The sequence below is a fragment of the Macaca fascicularis genome, chromosome 1 (assembly GCF_037993035.2).
Source record: "Macaca fascicularis isolate 582-1 chromosome 1, T2T-MFA8v1.1".
Classification (NCBI taxonomy): domain Eukaryota; kingdom Metazoa; phylum Chordata; class Mammalia; order Primates; family Cercopithecidae; genus Macaca; species Macaca fascicularis.
The window spans coordinates 36,452,694-36,459,835 of NC_088375.1; the positions used below are offsets into that span (position 1 = coordinate 36,452,694).

Below are 7,142 nucleotides of genomic sequence, written 5' to 3' on the forward strand. Positions count from 1 at the left end.
CCAGGGCCCTGCTGGTGCTCAAGTCAGCTGTGAGGCTGACACACTGCCTCTTGGGGTCAGTTTGGTCCTCTCAGCAGGCCCTGGGGACGCAGCCACGCCCTCAGCCCCCTTGGGGCCCTGTCTTCCCTTCCTTAGCAGTACCAGCTTCTTCAGAGACTCTGGAATCTCATAAACATTGAAGCCAGATTGTTTCCCTCTTTGCTTTTGTTTTGATGTATTTTTAAATAATTAGGCTTTTACTCAAGTATTTTCGTTCTCCACTGGCTGAGGGGCAGCTTTCACACCACACTAGGGCAAGGCATGCTACTATGGTATCCAGTAAACAGTTGCCAAACAAAGCCAAAAGTTCTCTTTGGCCAAAGCCAAAGTCAAGTTCTCTTTTGTGCTTGTTGTTCTTCCATCTGCCCTGAGCTATGTAATAGCTGTCAAAATATGTCACCCCCTGCACCTCCGTGCAGGGTTTAAGAAAAGCAGCTCCTTGGACTTTTGCCAGCGACTTCCTTGCAACATCTTAATTATCCATTTTTTGCTTAGCAAGTCAGTCTAGAAAGAGCTGCTTCTTTTATTCTTGGAAAGTAAGTAATTGGGAATGTTCAGTGAAAACCAGTATGTGCTGAACTTCTGGTCTGTGCTAGGTTCTGGGGAAGGGGAGGCAGTCCCTGACCAAGGGGATCTCACAGTCAGTGAGGAGAGTGTCCCCTGAGGCTGCTGGGAAGAAGTAACACATTTCCCTGTCCAGTGGCAACTACCTCCCCATCACCTAATCCCTGCACCCAGAGCCCAAACTCATCCTAAGCAAAGGCAACCAGGCAGCTGTTCTCCTGTTCACCCCACCTCAGGTCCTCACTACATTCCTACCAATACCATTCTAAGCTCCCAACACATTTTGTGAAAGTCAGTCAGTTCAATTCATCATATAGTCATTGGTTCTAATGTCTTGATTCTAAGCTTATTTTATACATTGTGTCTAATTTATTCTTTATAACAACGCTATGCAGTAGAGATACTTCTTCATGAATTACAACCAGAGAACTTGGAGAGGCTGAAGAATTTGCCTGCAGTCATCCAGTAAGGAGGTGGAGCCAGGATTCAAACTCTGGTCTGATTCCCGGCCCTGGTGGACACTGGCTTTCAGAGCTGTAACTTGCAATTTTGGTGCCCAGAACCAGCCGCACAAAAGCTCCACAAATGACTTTGTGATTTATTATGAAACTCAAAGAAAGAACAACCCAGCAGCTTCCTACTTTAATTTTCCTTGCTAATGACAGTTTTCAGCTGAAGAAATCCGTGTGCTGTCAACATGGAAATATAACCTTTTTTTTTTTTTTTCTTTTCCAACGTCTGTTCCCGGGACAGAGCCTCCCAGTAGGCCTTCCATTGTGCTGCATCTGGTCCCTGGAGTTTTACAGCTTCACTACAAACACAAAACAGAGTGGTTAACACGAGCAATCCTGAATTGCGTAAATGTGCTGGACGCACATGCTACACTAGGAAAGTTCTTCACATTCAGGAGAAACACTGTGGCCCTGAGAGGCCGGGGAAGGCCAAGTGGAAGAGGAGAGTTCGTGGGTGGGTAGGATTTAGGACCAGAGGAGAAGAATTGCAAGCAAGAACTGGAAGTATACAGTTGAGGCTGGGAAGAGCTCACATTGAGAAGTGGGGGAACACATAAAGTTGGAAAAGTAGGTTGGAGCCAAATTGCTCAGGACTTTAAGTGCCAGAAGGAGGAGTTAGAGAATGGAAGCTGGGAGACCAGGCAGGAAGCAGCTATGTTTCAGGAGAGAGAGAGCAAGCGTCTCTCCCAAAGTGGGATCACAGGTAGGAAACGAGTGAGAGGCATTTTGAAGGATGAAGGCTCCTCTGTCTCCTTGCCCAGGAGCCCTGCCCTCTGCTAGGCAGTAGGACTAGTAATGCTGATTAACTGGTCTGCCAGTGGATGCGTTGGCCCTCACTGATGACACAGCACCCTTCTTGGAGAAGAGTGGGACTCTGGCCCCCTCTCCCTCCATGTTCAGCTGCCCACATCACTCGACTCTTCCTGTCCACCACACTTACCCTCCCAAGTGTATTTCCTTGTCTGCAAAAACAGCATGAGAAAGCTCCTCCTTCCTAAGTTTATTGTGAGGTTGAATAAGATCATGCATGGAAGACGCAAAGCACAGGGCCTGGCGCTTGTAACCGCTCAGCAGATGGGAACCGCCAGTATGAATATTCTGCACCCTTGGTCAGCTGGGACCCGCTATTGAGAGTGGCTATTCTCCTCTTTCTCTGTGAAACATTAGACGCCAGCAGATAGCTGAAGGTGAAATCAAGCAAGTTTGAAGTGTGCTGTCTCTCTGGGGATCCTTGCCAGGTAAGTTGGACATACGCAACTTCCTTAAAAAAGAGCCAGAAGTTGTTTCCATCTGACGGTGAAGCATGACTTCATAGTTTCTTATTCTATAAATGGTACAGACAGACTTTTCTTCCCCTTTGTGTTTATACTATGATATCTTGGAGCCAAGCTATAGCAGAGCCCCTGGATAGGAATTTAGGATGCTTTTGGATCCCTTCCATAGAGGTCAAGTCCTGGGAATACTGGAAGGGCCTTCACACAAGAGCTCCCTCATCCCATCCCTGTATGTCCTGAACATCGAAAGAGAGGAGGAACTAACATTTAACTGCTCTATCCATGCCAGACAGCGTGCTGTGGATTTGACACATGTCGTGTTACGTCACCCTCACCAGTCCCATGAGATAGGGATGGATACCTGCATTGTTGTAAATAAGGAAACAGTCTCGGTTGAAGGGCCTTACCCACACTCACACATCTAGCCATCACTGCAGCCAACATTCTGCCTCTCGTGCCCCTGGCTGAAGCTCCTTATTTCCTGCATACACTCCTTCTCCCAGGGCTGCTGAGACCACATGGTAAGCCTGCTGCTCTGTTACTGTGAGTTTCCTTTTTCAATGTGTTTTTTATGAGACGAAGCCTCGCTCTGTTGCACCGGCTGGAGTGCCATGGCTATTCACAGGCACGATTGTAGCTTACTGCAGACATGAACTCCGAGGCTCAAGTAATCCTCTCACCTCAGCCACTCGAGTGCAGGGACTACAGGTGTGTGCCATCGTGCCTGGCCTGTTACCATGACTTTCCAGTCCAGCAAATTTTTGTTATAGGATGATTGAGAGGTTTGTAGTTCCATAATGGAGAACTGGCTATAATGATTACCTATAACTATATAATTGGGAATAAACTAAAACAGGTGCAAGCTCTGACCAGTCCCAAATAACATCTTAATGGCAAGTGGAGGACAGATTAAATGGAAGCAAAGCCATAGGACAGAGTACGGAAAGGCATGGTGACAGGAGTTTCTCGTCTGTCTCTAAGCAAGTACGATGGAATGGAGAGTCAATTCAGTTTAGATAGAAACTGAGATCAAACAACAGAACATTTTAGCTTCTATTTTAACTATGTATTTTACAGCTGGATTCCAAAGAAAATAAATAAATTATATTTGCACCTATCATCTTTTCAAGTATCTTTGCCAACAAAGTCATTCAATATATTGAGTGGCCCTGTGGTCAAGTTCTTACACATTAATGTATGAAAGAGGAGAGACAAGACCCTGCAGCAGAAAATCCCACAATTTGAGGGAGGAGAAATGGGAGGAAGGAGTTGTTTAAGAAAAACAAAATACATACAAAGTAACGTGTTTGCAAGTGGCAGCCGTGATAGCTATGGGTGTGGAGTTGCCACATGATGATGTTCCATGACTGGCTACCTGATCAGGCGGAGCCTCAAAGGGCATCTGTGGCTTGGTAGAGGCCTGGGTCCAGATCTAGCCCTTAACTTTGAAGTTTCAGAAACCCCATGTTGTAATCAGCCCACACAATGTTGACCAGGCCTCAAGGAATGGACTCTTGCCAACCAAACTCCCGTAGTAGACTGATGGGAAAACTGGCATGCCAGTTGAAGTAATGTACAACCAGAGACACTCCTTTCTAATTACTATGCAGGGGACCCCTTTCTGCTGTGTACCAGGAAAACTGAACTTGCATTTAGAAAATTGCTTGTTAAACGGGAATCAGGGTAAAAGAAGTCTTCAAGGGTATGTGGCTCAGATTGTGGCAGAGTCTGGAATGTTTTTACCTTTTCCTGACCCCCCTGGGGAAACACCAGCTGGACTCTTACTCTTCACCTCTCTTCTTCTAGGCTCTTTACAGACTCTTTCATGCCTTTAATTCTCATCAAATCACATGACTTATTACATCTTACCTTGTCATTACTTTTTGTAATTTAATCTTCCAACAAACTTTGGGTATCTAATCTTGATGTAGCAAACCATGAAATCCTCAGCAATGCGTTTGCAAAACCACCCCAAGGATGGGTTGCATCTGCACGTGTTTAATCTCAATTTATATTGTGAAGATTCTTATGGCTTCCCCTTCAAATCCTGACACCCTTTGACCTTGTCCCCAAATTCCAGAGGTGCTATTATCCATATGGACATATGTTATAGATTCCAGAAGTGCTAGAAGATTCTGGAAGACAAGAGAACTGAATTTATATTGCTCTGAAACAGGTTGCACAGAACAGCAAGTTCCACACCACTCCTCTTTCATGTCTGGTGCAGCACAAGTGTATAGACAGCTCATCCCTGGAGCTCATGATAACAGAGTTCCTTCTAGCCCACTTCTGTTGTAGTCAGCCCCAGCTACTATAACAAAATACCATAGACTGGGTGGTTTAAACAACACACATTTATTTCTCACAGTCCTGGAGGCTGGAAAATCCAACATCAAGATACCAGCAGATTCTGTTTGGGTGAGGGCTCTTTTCTTGGCTTGCAGACAGCCACCTTCTCACTGTGTCCTCACGTGGTGGGGAGAGTGAGCTCTGGTCTCATCCTCTTCTTATAAGGATACTAATCCAGAAATGGAGACCCCACGTTCATGCTCTCATTTAAATCTACCAGAGGCCCCGCCGCCTAATAAATATCATCACACTGCGAGTGAGGGCTTCAGTATGTGAATGGCAGGGGCACATTCAATCCATAGCAAATGCCCACCAGGTTCTGCTGTACCAGATATTTTCAATTAAGTGGGGAAAATGTGGATAGTTTTCGGTATACATACAACTTTTGGTTTTGGGGGCCCAAATGAAAGGTGGTACAGAAAGTTTGTTTTCTAACCAGCTTATTAAATGAGTTTCAAGTACAGAGTAAAGAAAATTAATGTAACTAAATCTTGGGACATGACTTTACTGAGGATTGTCCAGGGTCTTTTGAGGCCGCAATTAGAGACGAGACCAGACCTTTCCATTCCTCATCTGCTCTGCTGGACTCCAGAACACTGCCTTTCTCCAAAAAGGAAAATTAAAAACAAATTCTCAAGTGGTTTGATAGTAATTCAGCCCAGCAAATTTTACTTTCCATTAAAAGTCACCAGCTGTCATGTGCTTAGCTTTAAATGGAAATAACTTGCTCTCAAAGAACATTTTTCAGTTGATGTCACTTGTGAGTTTTATTTTCTCCTAATGAAAAATGGATTTGCATTAGTGCAACTTTGGTGACAGGAAACCCCTGGATGGAGGCCTGAGTTGGTGATCCGCCCCTGCCCTGAGGAAAGCTAATTACCAGCCAGCGTGGAAGATTGACGCTGGGGTCAGGAGGGGGCTTTGGGGAAACAGAGGGGAGGAGTGGTGATAATGGTCTGTCTTCTTCGCAGTGAGAGTCCCCATGGTGCTTCTTCCCTTAAAAAAAAAATAATAATAATAATAAATAAATAAATGAAAAAAAGAAAAGAAACATAAAAAATGCTTTTAAGTGTTGAGATTTTGGAGAGGGCAGTGAATATTTTAATGCGATTAATGTTTTTTAGGGAGGCAGCCCTTCTGAGCCTGTAATGCTCCTGTGCTCAGAGCCCGTCGCACCTGAGGCCTCATCCCTACAGAGTTCTGTGCGGAAGCAGCCTCTCCGTGGCCTCCGCTGTTCAGGTGCCTCCTAGAATCTCTTGTCGGTGGCAATTGGAATGATCTCTTCATGACCCTCAAGAACAAAACAAAGAGAATCTCTACACTGAAGCTCCTTGAAGGCTGAACTAGTCCCTTGTGCGGTCCTGCCCCTGTGGCACCTCACGGGAGAGCCAGGACACTCAGGAGCCCCTGCAGTGGGCCCGGCAGACAGAGGAGGCAGGAGGGCAATTCCTAGAACCCTTGGCTTTTGCTGCTGGGAGGCCCTGGGCAGGGTGGGCAGAGCAGACTCTTGAAGAGTCATTCCAACAGGGCCCTGCCCCACTGAAAAGAATGAATGGAGAGACCAGAGCCACTGGGAGCTATGGAACTAGGAAACAGAGAAAGGGAGACGCCAACAGCCGCAACACTCGCAGGCCCCCAGACTGAAAGCTGGCCGTGTACTTAAAGCCATGTCCTTAAGTGGGCTCTCTGACCTCACCGGTCCCCTACATACATGCACATGCACACACAGGCATCACACCCACCTCTGGGGCAGTATCCATGAATACAGCAGCACACAAACCTGGGGCTAAACCCAAGGGCCATCCCAGCCTAGGCAAAGCTTCCCTCAGCCCCCCCGTCTCCATGCTCACAGCAAGGGCTTAGAAGTGTCCAAGAATTTTTGAATAATGTTCTTGACAGACACCAAAGCTTTTTCCTCCTCCAGAGCGTGGAGGGCTGGGGCTGCCCCCAGGGAAGGCTCCCCTGGCAGCTCCTGTCTGAGCAGCTGGGGCCAGCTCCAGGAACACTAAATTCTGGCCGCGTTTCCAGCCAAGGCTGGGTTACTTTAGAATCCCTCTTCTCTCCCCCTTGTCTTTTCAAGCAGGAGCCAGCCAAGGTATTCGTCATGTTTCCGAGCTACCCTGCTGCTTGATTTATGTGCTCGCAGGGCTGGGACGAAGATGCCAGAGCGGAGTGAAGGCTAACCCCGGGGGTGAGGGAAAGTGGGGTGCTGGACCCTCCCGTCACCCCAGGGGCCACTGAAAGGGTCCCTGGTGTTTGTGTCAACTCTGTTCAGCTCAAGGTGGGAGACTGTGTGAGCTCCACAGTCCCGGGAGCAGAGGATCAGAGAGAACGTGCTCTCCACTCTCTTGCTCTTGCTCTTGCTCTTTTTTGTGTCTCACACTGTGAGATCTTGGCCATAAAA

At 46.9% G+C, this 7,142-nt stretch overlaps 1 long non-coding RNA gene across 1 annotated transcript; it reads right to left on the minus strand.

The window, feature by feature from the left end:
* Positions 1-1,147: 1,147 nt before the first annotated feature.
* On the minus strand, positions 1,148-6,591 carry LOC135967589 (uncharacterized). Its single transcript, XR_010581751.2, has 2 exons — positions 6,481-6,591; positions 1,148-5,734 (listed from the first exon to the last, which is right to left on the minus strand). It is a non-coding gene; the product is annotated as an uncharacterized lncRNA (long non-coding RNA).
* Positions 6,592-7,142: the final 551 nt, after the last annotated feature.